The sequence below is a fragment of the Papio anubis genome, chromosome 14 (genome assembly GCF_008728515.1).
Source record: "Papio anubis isolate 15944 chromosome 14, Panubis1.0, whole genome shotgun sequence".
Taxonomy (NCBI): Eukaryota; Metazoa; Chordata; class Mammalia; order Primates; family Cercopithecidae; genus Papio; species Papio anubis.
Window position 1 is genome coordinate 2,309,985 of NC_044989.1, and position 14,009 is coordinate 2,323,993.

A 14,009-nucleotide genomic window follows, 5' to 3' on the forward strand; every position below is an offset into this window, starting at 1 on the left:
AATCGATTAAAAATAGAGACAGGACAAGAGAATGAAATATTAAGTGTTGGTGATGATACAGAAGAACTGAATTTGCTCACCCTACTTATGGGAGTATAGATTGATGCAGGAACTGTGGAAAGCACATTAGTAGTATTTACCAAAGGTAAACATTCATCTTCCAGAAATTCACATCCCAGAATTCCTCTCCTGGGCGCATAACCGAGAGAAACATGTGCATATGGTCACCAAATGACGTGTACAAACAGGTTCCCAGAACTGGAGTCTCATCAAATGATGACCAACACTAGAAAGGAGAAGTCTAGCATGCCATATTCCCACAATGGAATCTTGTGTAACGATGAGAGTGTGTGCGCGACCACATGAAACAACATGGAGAGATCTCACAAACAGAGTGTTGAATGACATAACTAAGGCGCAGAGAGTGCACACTCAGTAAATGAGAGTAGTCTGTGGTGCTAGAAGTTCAGATAATGGCTCCCCTTGGGGACCGGGTGATGAAAAGGGGCTTCACAGACGCTTCTAGGCATGACTGATGCTTTGTTTCTCGGACCGATCTGGGTTCTAGACACAAAGCTGTGCTCATTTGTGAAATGGTTTTGAGCTGTACACTTATGGTTATAACATCCTTTTCTTATGTATGTTATAATTCAATAAAACGTCTACAAAATCAATCAAATTGATATATAGTTTAGGTATATTACCTGAGTCAAAAGAGCAACTCATGGGGAGATTCAGAAAGGATAAATTTAGATGGCATTACCTGTGGCAGGAAGGCTACAGGAGGAGACAAGGTGGGAATGGGTATTTACACTGTAGCAAGAGAGAGCTACAGGAGGGAGACAATTGAGGAAGGTCTTTACTATGTAGAAGGCTAGGAGGAGACAATTGAGAAAGTGTTGCCTGTATGGGAAGGCTACAGGAGGAGACAATTGAGAAGGATATTTACTGTAGCAAAGGGAGGCTGGGAGGAGACAGGTGAGAGAAAGTGTGTTTGCTGTATGAGGAGGCTGAAGGAGTTTAGGGAAGGGCTGCTCAGCTACATTCTTCAATATTAAATAATAAAAATATATATAGGAGTTTGAAGTAGCTGAGGTCATGGGTGTTGGAGTATGGATATAAACTGCGTATTGCATTTGCTTTCCACATCGACTAGGAGCACAGGGAATGAAAAGAAGCCTGATGCAGAAAGCCGGGCAAAGATGTGATGGGGAATGAACCACTGTGATGGCAGTGAAGCATCAGATACATTGTGCAAGAATCTATGTTAAGAGTGCTGTTGAGCGAAGCCTATGGGTGAGACACAGGCTTCTGGTCTGAACAGCTGGGTGGACAGTGGTGCTGAGAAGAAGCCAGGGAAGAAGCAGATTTGCAGAGCACATGGAGAACACTGTTCTGAGCATGTTTAAATTCAGACATAGGAGGAAGTTATCAGTGAAATGTCAGGTAAGCAGCTGGATGTACATAAATGTGATTCTCCAAGGAGATGTCTGAGTGGGCAATATAAATTTGAAAGTCGCCAGCATAAAAATGACATGAAAAGCATATTAGAATGGATGCAATATCTAGGAGAAGAGTGCATGGAGAGGTAAACACAGAGTCCAAGTTCAAATCCTCAGTGATTTTAAGAGGTAGGTTTGGATGGAAAGGAAGAGCAGCAAAGAAAAATAGAAATTAGTCAACTGAGTAGAAAGACATCCAAGAGAGCTGGTGTCAGGAAACAAAAAAAAGTGTTTCAAAAAATTTCAGCTAAGAACAGACTAAAAAGGTGAGCAAGACTGAAACAGAAAAATCACCACTGAATTGGGAGACATGCAAATCATCAGAGACTTTTTCAAGAAAGTATCAATGGAGTGATGGGTAAGGAAGACAGGAATAAGTTGAAGAGTGGATTGGGAGGTAAGGAGGGGAGACAGTAACAAATAACATTGCTGTTATTATGACACTGTAAATAATCTAAGGTCTGGAACATAATAGGTGCTAAATAAATATTTTTGAGCACACAAATAAGTGAACAGGAATGACCTTATACTTTGTTTTACCCAAAAGTAACTAAAAACACTTACTTATATGTCTTTATCTCTTTATTTTAATTTTTTAAACGCCAGACAAAGCCAGTGAGATATATGGTAAATTGCACATAAGAACACAGATTTAGCCGGTGGTAGGACTGACATGTGTCCAATATCTTGGCTAATAAATGTCTCCTCTTGAGACAAAGAATATAAATTTATGAACATAAACAATGAAGAGTTATTGCATGTTTACTATGTGAAAGATCAGTAGACATTGCAAAGTGCATTCAAAAATTTTAAACCATTTAATATTTTATTCTGCTATACTCAAAACAGCATGAAAAACATATGAACATAAGAGGTTTTCGAAAATGGATCTTTCCCCATAAGCTTGAAGTACTCTACTAAACACAGTACTATATACTACTATCCCGCTAGTAATACATTTTGAGGTTGTATTCATTGAAATATATTCCAGTGGGTCTATCCGGGGGTCATGCTGGTTGTGAGTGTGTCTGTGAAATTTGATTACCCGTTTCACTTGCTAAAAATATCAAGGCCTGCAGAATTCACTTAACTTTCTTAATTGAGGTCCCTATGGTTACAGCATAGATAAATATCAACATAGAGGAAAAGTTTTCAAAAATATCCTAGAAGCATCCAGCATTTAATTATAATTTACAATGGCCATGTCTTCATTTTATTTGTGGGGGAAAATAAAGACAAGTACCTTTATTTATCTGTAGTCTCCAAGTTTTGTGTTAAAAGTGGAGTATTATACGCTAAAAATTGCAAGCTAGAAGTTTTAGTTGGGTACATTTTGGATACTTTTTGTTTATTTATTTTATATTATTTTATTTTTTTGAGTCGGGATCTCACTGTGTCATCCAGGCCGGAATGCAGTTGTGCGATCACGGCTCACGGCAGCATCAACCAATTGGATTCAGGCGATCCTCCCACCTCAGCCTCCTGAGTGGCTGGGACTACAGGCTCTCACCACCACGCCTGGATAATTCTTGCATTTTTTGTAGAGATAGGGTTATACACTTTGTTAGAAGACCAAAACTTTGAGCAAAACGTAAAAATTCCTCACAATAAGATTTGCCAAACTGAATGAAGAAAATAATGGATTATCAGAATAATTTTAATAATTAAAAAATTAAATATATTTTTTAACAAAGAAGCCTCCAAGCCCACATGGCTTTATAGGAGAATTTTTTAAACAATTTGTAAAAGAAATAACACTAAACATTCAAAAATTTTCAGATAAAAATGTATAAAATATTTCTTAAGTAGTTTGTGTTAAATGAAGCCTACCTAAATTTTATATTTAAAAAATTGCTGCTGATGTTAAGGTAAGTACCTTCATCTCTTACGAATGTGATGCAAACATTTTAAGCAATCTATTACAGTTGGAAAAACAAAAATTTTAAACGAATTATTAACAAGTTGAACCCAGTGATTTACATTAACAAGTTGAACCCAGTGTTATCAATGACATATTATCATTAATGATGAATATAATTATAATTATATGATTATTATTATAATTAATGATGATAACATTATTGTACATATAAAGTTGATCTAGTTCATATGTAAATAAATTTCATATATATTTTATAAATTTATATATGAAACCTACCAACTGTATGTATGATGGTAATGTATGTATTTCACATATATGTGTTTATGTATGAGTATATATACATATGCTATATGGGTTTATATATGATAATATACGTTTATATATTTCATCTATATGTTTATATAGAGGTGAATATAGATGTGAAATATATATGTGAATATATTGATCATATTATAAAATTTTAACAAAATTCATTTATGTCAGTAACAGGAAAAGGAATAACATGTATCATTACTTCAATATACTCATTAGAAGCATTTTAAATAAAAATTCTCAGCAAATATGGATAGAAGGATATCTTCTTAATCTGATAAAGAATATCAAACAAAAAACAGAACAGAACTTGCAGTAAAATGATCAGTGGTAAAATACAGAAAGTGTTTCCCTTTTCAGGACAAGGATGCCTACTCATAGCATTTCCATTCAAAGTTAGACCGATCCAATACTGTACCTGAACAATCAAGCAAGAAAAATTAAAAAGGCGTAAGAATGGAAATGAATAAGTACTATTTTCAAATGACAGGATTATATAGCTAGGAAATCTAAATTAATCTAAAGGCAAATTTTTAGAATTAATAAGTGAATTTAATAAAGATGGGATCCAATATCAATATAAATTCAATGAACTGTATATTTGCATATCAGCCACAAACAAGAAATGGAATTAACAGTAAAACGCTACTTAAAATAGCATTCATAAATATCCGATGCCAAGAAATAAGTTTAACAAAAGGGATACAAGACTTCTGTACTGATAAATACCAACCATTTATATGAGTCCGTTTTCATGCTGCTGATAAAGACATACATGAGACTGGGCAATTTACAAAAGAAAGAGGTTTATTGGACTTACAGTTCCACATGACTGGGGAGTCCTCATGGCAGAAGGCAAGGAGGAGCGAGTCACATCTTATGTGGATGGCAGCAGGCAAAAAAAAGAGAGCTTGTGCAGGGAAACTCCCGTTTGCAAAACCATCAGATCTCCTGAGACCCATTCACTATCACTAGAACAGCACAGGGAAAGACCAACTCCCATGACTCAATCACCTCCCACCAGGTCCTTCCACAACACGTGGGAATTATGGGAGCTACAAAATGAGATTTGGGTGGGGACACAGAGCCAAACCATATCACCATTATTGAGAAAAAATAAAGAAACCTAAAAATGGCTATCTGTATCATATTAGAGGGTTGCAAGATCAATATTTTAGATAAGTCAATCCCCTAAAATGTATCTATTAATTCAGTACTGTTTCACCCCCCCGCAGGATTTATGTTTGTGTGAGTGATTTTTTTAGTGTGCATATCCACAAGCTGATTCCAAAGTGGATATGGCCATGCAGTTTGCTAAGAAGAGCTAAGATAATATTGAAGAACAAAGCTAGAGGACTTACAATTCACATATTGGGACCTATAAGGGTAATAGAAATCGTTACAATGTGCTTTGGTAAACAAGATGAATGTTTAACAGTGGAATAGTGTCCAGAAACAGACTCCTACACATACATGAACCCGAGTAATGACAGAGATCATACTTACTAGGGGGCCATTTCAGTAAGTGGTGCTGGGCTCCTTGGATTTTCTATACGTAAAACCAGTTTGCATCCTTACTTTAAAGTATTTACAAAAATTAACTTCAGATACAGTGCAGGTCTACATATGACAGGTAAACCATAAAGATTTAGAAGAACATATCTTCAAAGGCATTGAAGTTTTTAATTTTTTGTATATCCTTAAAATAGACAAAAAATAATAGTGAGCAATACTAAGATTAAAAACTTTGATCATCAAAAGGTACTATTAAAGTGAAGAAGCAACTTCAGAAAAGCGGGAAATACTGCCACATATATATCCTACAAAGGACATGTGTTCGGTATGTATAAAGAAATTCTACATGCCAATAAGAAAAATGAGTAAAATATTTGAACAGACACTTTACACAAGAGGATATACAAAAAGGGCCAATAAATCCTTCCAAATGAAGAAGACAGAGCGTTTAACTTTCAAACTGGCAGAAGTTAGAGTGATAAAAATTAACCAGTTCTATAGAGGTTTCAAAAGGAGAAAACAGATATAAAGACATGGTTGAAAGCAAAAGTATAGTCAGTCATTAAAATTACCTTTAAAAAGGCTAAATATTTAATTTAAAAGTTTAGAATAATGAATTAAAAACTATATGATGTTTATGAGAAATATTTATAACTCAGGAATACACGGCTATTGAAAATAAAAGCATTGAACTATATATGTGTATCATTGAAATGTTAAAGGAAAGTCTGGCTGGGTCAGTAAATACAAAAGTGACTGAAGTATCTTGCATTAGGAGATAAGCAGGATAACTTAATAATAATTAACTTCTCTATTATTTAGAAACATATAAAAAATACATACTCCAGTATAAAGTCATATACATGCATCCTAGAATACATGTACGAATGAGGTCTGTAGCAGCATTGCTCATAATGGCCCCAAATCAGAAATAATCCAAATGTCCACCAAAAGTTTTAAGCCACATGGATCACAACTAATGCACATCACATTAACAACAGAAACAGAAACTGAGTAAAAGAAACCAACCACGGAAGAATGCAGAGTATTATGCTATTTTTTTAAAGCTCAATGCCTGGAGAAACTATTTCTTATTATTCAACAAACATATAAACTCTATGTAGGTTGAAAGCTATAAATTTATAAAAGGGAATGTCAATTACAAACATCATCAGTTATGGAAATGCAAATGAAAATAAGATAATCTACACACCTACCAGAAGATCTAAAATGAAATTTAAAATATTAAGTATTGGTGAGAAATTGGAACCATCATGTGCTGCTGGTGGGAATGTAAATTGGTGCAACCTACCAAACTTTGGAAAATATTTTGGCAATATTACTAAAACAGCATGTGCAATTCCACTTGTAGATATATACTCAACAAAAATGTATACATTTGTTCACCAATAAATAAATTGTTATTCATAACAGAAATATTTCTAGTAGCCCTAAACTGGAAAGTAACCACATACCCACCAATAATGGAATGAATGAATGAATTGTGAAATCGTTCCACGATGGACTACTATACAGCATTGATAAGGAAAAATGTATAAGATTGAATCAACCAATGAAAGCCTGATTTTATTCCTAATGTTAATGAGAATGCTCCTATTATTCTACTACTTTTTATAATGTTGACTTCGATTTCTGGTACATATCCTTTATCAAGTTAAAGACATTTTTTATATCTTAGTTTCATAAGAGCTTTTATTACAGTGTTGAATTGTATCAAATGTTTATAACATTAAGATAATTGTATTGTTTTAATCCATTAATTTCCTGAGATAGATTTTCTAGTATTGAACAAAAGGTGATTTTTTAAATTTGAAGCTCCTTTAATATCAAAACAAACATTACAGTTACAATGTCATATTCTATTAGTACACTTTTGTAGTCTCTTTGCAAATATTTTATTTCATATTTTGTGCCAATGTCTGTAAGTGGAAATGTCCTATAATTTACCCGTTTTATCACTGTCTAGTTTTGGCATCAAGATTTGTAATTCCTTAAATTAATTTTGAAGGTTTTTGGTTTTCTTATTCTCCAGAATACTTTACATAGAATATACATTTCTGGTCTTTGAAGTTCTGAAAAATTATTTCAGCCTAGAAATTTTCAGGCTAATATAGTGATTCAGATGACGATGATGATGATGATGGTGATGATTCACTTACAATTTTATTTTCCCCATGATACATAATTTACTCATATTTGTCACTCATTCTTGAGTTAGTTTTGGCAATGTATCTTTTCTCATAAAATCATTTTTCTCTTCTAAATTGTTAAGTTGTCATTAAGGTATGTATTTTATTTTTATAAGTATGTATCAGTTCCATAATTATAGTTCTAATTTCTTTGATGGTATTCTTAATATTTTCTAGTTATTTTTCCAAACCTTTTTAAAAATTAGATTTGTAAAATATTTCTCTATTTTTAATAATTTTAAGAAAATATGGTTTTGATTTTATTGATTGAATTTACTGAGTTTTAACACTTTTGATTTTACATTGTATTTAATGTATGCTTATATTTTTATTGAGGCACTATCTCTACTTTTGTCCTACCTCATGAAAATGAACGTATAGTTCATGCTGGCAGGGACTAGGGTGGAACAGAAAGCAGAGAAAACCAAGAATAGAGGTTATGTGTGCAAGGCTGCAGGAGAAGCAGCTGGAGGAAGAGCAGGCTGGCTGGACTAAAAATTTAATCGGGTAAAATGCACTGGACACCGCCATAAGGCAATGTTTCGGGTGTGGTCAAAAATATACAAAAGTATACTAATAATTCTTTTACTTTGGGGATATGTCACCCTTAAGAAGTATAACATAGAAAAAAACACTTTTAATAATTTAATTTTAGAGACAGAAAACTTGTACTCTTAGGAGTAGGAAAGTGTCTAGCTTCCAGAGGGGCAACTGCTAATTCAGTTGGAAACAGCAAATAAAGAACTTAAAATCAGCATATAAAAAGCAGTGTATTTCTGAAGACTAACAGTGAACAAGTTGAAAATTAAATTTAGAACCCAACCCCATTTATTGTACAATTAAAAAGAATAAAATTCTCAGAAACAATCTTACCTAAGAAGATGAAAAAACTTGTATTCTGAAAACTACAGACATTCATTGATTAAATTAACATACACACAAATAAATAGAAAAACATCCCATGTTCATGAATAGGAAGACTTAATATTGTGAAAATGTCTTTACTACCTAAAGCAATCTACAGATTTAATATAATTTCTATTGAAATACCACTAACATTTTTAACAAAAATAGAAAAAAAAAATACCAAAATTCATATGGAACCTGAAAGGACTCCAAATAGCAAAAGCATTTTTGAGAAAGAAGAACAGGGTTGTAGTCATCACACTTCCTGATTCCAACCTACATTACAACACTACTGTAATTAAGCAGTATGGTAGTGGTATAATGTTTTATTTGGTATTAAAATAAAAAGCTCCCTATATACTTTCTGCCTTTAGGATTTCTCGAGGCTTATGTCTTGCCCTGTGGTGTTAAGAAATGTTCAGATTCTGAAAATGTGCTCTTAAATAATTCTTCAGCTTAATCTATTGTTTATGATTTTGTTCTCCAGCTGCAATGATTCTAATTTTATCTACAGGCTGTCCTATCTTGATAATCATGTTTCTAATTTCTTCAAGAGCTCTGTTTTGTAAAAATTATTATACCCTATTCTTGTGTTATGGATGCAATGTCTTCTCCTGTCCCTATATTTTCCACCCTGTCATCTCAGGGGTATGTTTTGCTGTGTGTTTACTTTGTGTTGCTTGCTAATTTTTGTTGCTAACTTTTATGAAATACTAGGCGATCTTGTTTTTTGCTTAGATGATCTTCCTAATTCCCTGTTCCTCTGTCTATGGAGTTTGTCTTTATCATTACTGGCATTTTGTGATTGAAGAGGCAGAACAAAACACCCTGTAGTCAGGATGGATGAGCTTGCTAGTCCCAGGTCTTCCGGGCATAGGCGTTCAACATTATTTTTATAATTTTTCAAGATCTGAAGTAAGTGAGGAAGGAAGTAATGTTTCCATCCTAATCCCATCTCCACCTTTATCCTGTTTTCATCCTATAAGATCAGTAAGTGTTAGAACCCTGAGAAACTCAGACAAAGGTTTTATTTTTAGGTTAATCAAAGAAGAAAAATAAAAGCTTAAATTACCTAAGAAACAAAATGTGCCAACAAGATCAGCATCCAAGGGTAAAAATGTACTTTAATTCACAAACTGTAATGGCAAAGTAATGTCTTAATGTTAAAAAATCAGTATTTTAATATTCCATAACAAAAAGTAATATACAGATGTGATATAGATTGCACTATGCCTCTTGCATTAACAAACAAGACTACATATAGTTTAACATTTTATTCCAAGTTTAAACATCTCCAGATAGGAAAGAAAAATTCCTAGAATTTCTTTTCATAAAAATCACATTGCTTTTAATTTAATTTAACCAATTCCTGTGCCTTAAAATCAAAGATAAAATACTGTGAGCAGAGTCTCCTCATTCCTAGACCTCCAGAGTGAACATTACGCAGTAGTGACCATAGCTGGAGAAAATGTGGGTTAAAATCAAGGGTGTTTGTCTCTGCATACGTAGCTAAGTACTAGGTTAAGACTTTTCCTATCCCTCTTAGGCATGTAAGGCAGACCCAGAAGACCACAGAAGTGGTAACACCAGTAATTATTAATAGAACAGAATCTAGGATTAGAAGTTTGGGATTTAGACAACATCTTATCTCTCAGATTTATGTATGAAAAAGTCTACTCTATTTTACCTTCTAGACTGTGTGCATTATCTGTCGTTACCAGGGTCCCCAAGTCAGAAAGTAGATCATCCCGTCTTTAAGAACTGCTAATCATTTTGTGTGTGTGTGTGTGTGTGTGTGTGTGTGTCTGCGTGCGCGCGCACGCATCTCTCTCAACAAACCTTATGTAGACTCTGAAGCTGCAATCTAGGATAGCAGGATAGCACTATCAGGTCATGAATTGTCACCTAAATACTTTGATTCCAGCCCTGTTGCTGAATAGGGGTTTATCCAATTATCTTTTTATCAACTGACATCCTTGAAGCCAAAGGTTGACATTAAGCAATTAATACTAACTCACTTAATTTCAGATATTATTCTGCTAGAATTTTATTTTAAAATAAAATAAAATTATTTTTACTTTTATTTGGTGGCTGGTCCAGGGTGGAAGCGTGTGATACTAACATTGGCTCTTAATATGCTTTATGGAATTTAATTCATCTACATTAACTAGTTAAATTGTCTTAATCTATAAAATGCCAAGTTATTAGATACTAATATTGTATAGTATGTTGAAAGAATGCAATTGTCAAAAAGTCCTGTTTTTCAGATAGATACATATGAGGTTAAAAATGTGATAGGGAAAAGGGAAGGGATTAAATTCAAATGTTGGAATGCTACTGGAGAAAGTAGGTTTTTATAGGCTTCAAGAAATAGAGACCAAAAAATATTAGAGACTAATGAGTAAATGGTGAAAAGGTCTCTCTAAAAGCAAAGGGACTGAGTGCAGTGGCTCACACCTGTAATCCCAGCACTTTGGGAGGCTGAGGCAGGCAGAACACTTGAGGTCAGGAGTTTGAGACTAGCCTGACCAACCTGATGAAACCCTGTCTCTACTAAAAACACAAAAATCAGCTGGGCATGGTGCGTGCACCTGTAGTCCCAGCTACTCTACTCAGGAGGCTGAGGCAGGAGAATTGCTTGAACCCAGGAGGTGGAGGTTGCATTGAGCCGAGATCGCACCACTGCATTCCAGCCTGGGCGACAGAGAGAGACTCTGTCCCAATAAATAAATAAATAAAATAAAATAAAATAAAATAAAAATAAAAGGAAGTGTAGAGAGTAGAAGGGAGTAGCCAGGCTCACTTTTTCAAAGAGTAAGAGGCATGTACCTCACGATTCCTCCCAGGACCAGCTGTGGCCCTCAGATTTAATAAGCTGCACCATGGAGTACTCATATTAGATTCCTAGGGTGGCCATAACAAAGTACCATGAACTAGGTGACTTAAAACAACAGAAATCCACTGTCTCTCGGTTCTAGAGTCTGGGAAGTCAATCACCCTGTTACCAGCAGAGGCTGCTTCCTCTGAAATCTGTAGGGGAGGATCCTTTTTTGCCTCCTGCAGCTTCTGGTGGCAAATGAGAATCCTTGGCATTCTTGAGCTGTATCATCGTTCCAATCTCATCTCCACTGTCGCCTGTGCGTCTGCCCATATGTCTCTTTCCTCTCCTTAAAGGACACCAGTAACACCAAAGTAGGTGTGACCTCATCTTAACTAATTACATCCGCGACTGCTCTATTTCCAAGTAAGGTGCCCTCCTCAGGCACTGGGGGTTAGGAGTTTAACACGTCTTCTTCTTGGGTGGAGAGGACCATAATTTAACGCGTAGAGGCTGCCAATGACTCAATGTGAAGTCCAGGAACCACTGTCTGTCCTTTCTCCTTACCCCCCAGGTCAGTATTTCCTCTTAAGTAAATAAAAAGCCCATTTTACATGGTTCCTAAGTTCGCTTGTAAATCTGAAGTGTCAGTTTTCTCTTATACACTTTTTGTGTGCCAAAATTAAATCCAAAATTAAATCCAACAAATATTTATTGAAAGCCTACAATCTGTAATTTCTTAAAGAATTAGATCAAGAGCCTCCAGTCGCCAGGTGTATCTAAAGAGCCAAATAATCATGTTAGTAACCTAACTTAGAAAAGGCATTAAAAAGACAGAACAAAATGACCATTAGCACATATGCATCTGAGAGAAATAAGAATATTGCATATTTTAGAAGTAATGTGATAAATAAACAAATCATATGAGACACTTAGCATGTATTGGTTTTCAATAAATACTTGATATTATTATTTGAATCAACTAGAGAGTTTATTTGATTTAGTGAAAGATGAGTTGGGGAACAGAAAAGCAACAATGGCCCCAAAATATAAGAACCTTCAAAGAAAACAGTAGCACCAACCGTTTTAAGGAAAGGGAAAGAGAATAAAATATAAGAATCTCAACAAAGAACATTAAAACACAAAAAGTCTTTCACTGAGCCAACACATTACTGGAAATAATAAAGTGTCACGTTTTCCCAGCTATGTTTTAAACATGAACACTGGAGTGTAAGGATTTCAGATGTGAATTAAAAGGAAACAACGGTCAGGAAGTGCTCTTGTGTGAAGAAAAGGAATGCCCTAAAAGCATCAAGGTGGTGTTCCACTGGCCACTTCTGATGCCTCTGCCCTCCCCCATGAACAGTCCAGCAAGGATGACAGTGACTCACTACTGTTGTGGCCTTGTAGCTCTTTGCTGTGGTGAGGGGCACTGTGAGGGGATGGCCTGACCGAGAAGATGGGGGCCTGCAGGTCCTCGCCACACCCAGCCTGGTCTGCTCTCCTGGCTACAGTCGCCTACAGCCCACAGTGCTCCCACCAGCCATCCCTGTGTCTCGGTTTCCGATGTCAAAGGAAATCACTGGGCCTGTGCAGACAGCAGACCAGCCTGCCCGGTCCTCTGCCACTAGGTCCTCAGTAGGACAGACATCTTTGGGACTGCTGTGTGACGCGGTATATTTTAGAGTCTTTCTCCTGGTCATCTTGCTTAGAACCTCCCTTCTTCAACCAATGAAACGGAAGTTGTCAAACAGGAAAGCATAGTCATCTTGAAACCCTGTGAACTGGTTTTCCAGACCGTTTAGACCAAGCACAAGCCTGCCTTGAATCAAACCCAAAGGGCTCACTATGGGTTCCAGTGGCGTCTAATGGACAAAAGGGAATGTGAACCTCCGCAGAGTCCGCCCTGACCTCCCCTTGCATCTGGCATCCAGGGAGGGGTTTCAGCAGCAAGGTGGTTTGAGCTGCCCCCCTATTCCAGGGTCTGAGGCCGGTGAGGGTCGTACAGTGACCGTCCTTGTCAGATGCAAGGTCCAGCGAAGCATTCTCAGGTAAAACTCGGAGCCCTGAAGCTGGCCCGGGGAGCCGTCTGCCTGTTCACTGCTATGCTGCATCCTTGCAGGCTACAGTCAGGCTGCTCAAGTGATTTGGGGGGCCTCTAAGGCTCATAGCTGCGTTCTAGATCCAGCACCTCCTTTCAGATTCACATGTTCACTCAGCAAACATGAATTTGATGCCCAGTATGTGTGCCAGGCCCTGTGGAGGTGCTGCAAATGGGCCAGTGAATGAGAGGCAGGGTTTGTGGAGTTGAGGGACCTCTGACTCTTGAAAGAGGTCAGAGAAGGGTTCCCAGAGGACGGAAGTGGAGTCCAGGCTGAAGCTAAAGGTTGACTCTGGAGTAGGGAGAAGAGGAGAGCATTGCTGGAGGGAACACAGGGAGGAAAGTGACCCCTTTGAGGGATTCCAGGTGGGTCAGTGAGATTGCAGGGGTATTGGAAAAAGTGGAGGAGGAGCGTGCAAAGAGTTCCTCAAATACAGCCATATAAGCCAGAGTAAAATCACTTTTATGTTTGGGCTTGTGGTAATTGAGATTGTGGCTGGGGGTCATTTTAGAAGGCTGCCGCTGTAATGAGAGGTGCCCTTCATCTCTACACTACACAACACGATGGAGTGTGTTTGTTGTTCACATTTTTTCTCATTTTTATTATAATTTTTATTTGATTTATAAATGCTTTTACATGTGTTTTAAAATTTACAAATGCATGGGAAGAATTTTAACTATTTTTTTTTTTTGCAATTGATCTCCAATTTCATTAGATTTTGGTGCATGAATGTGGTCAATAATATTAATTTCTTGGGTATTC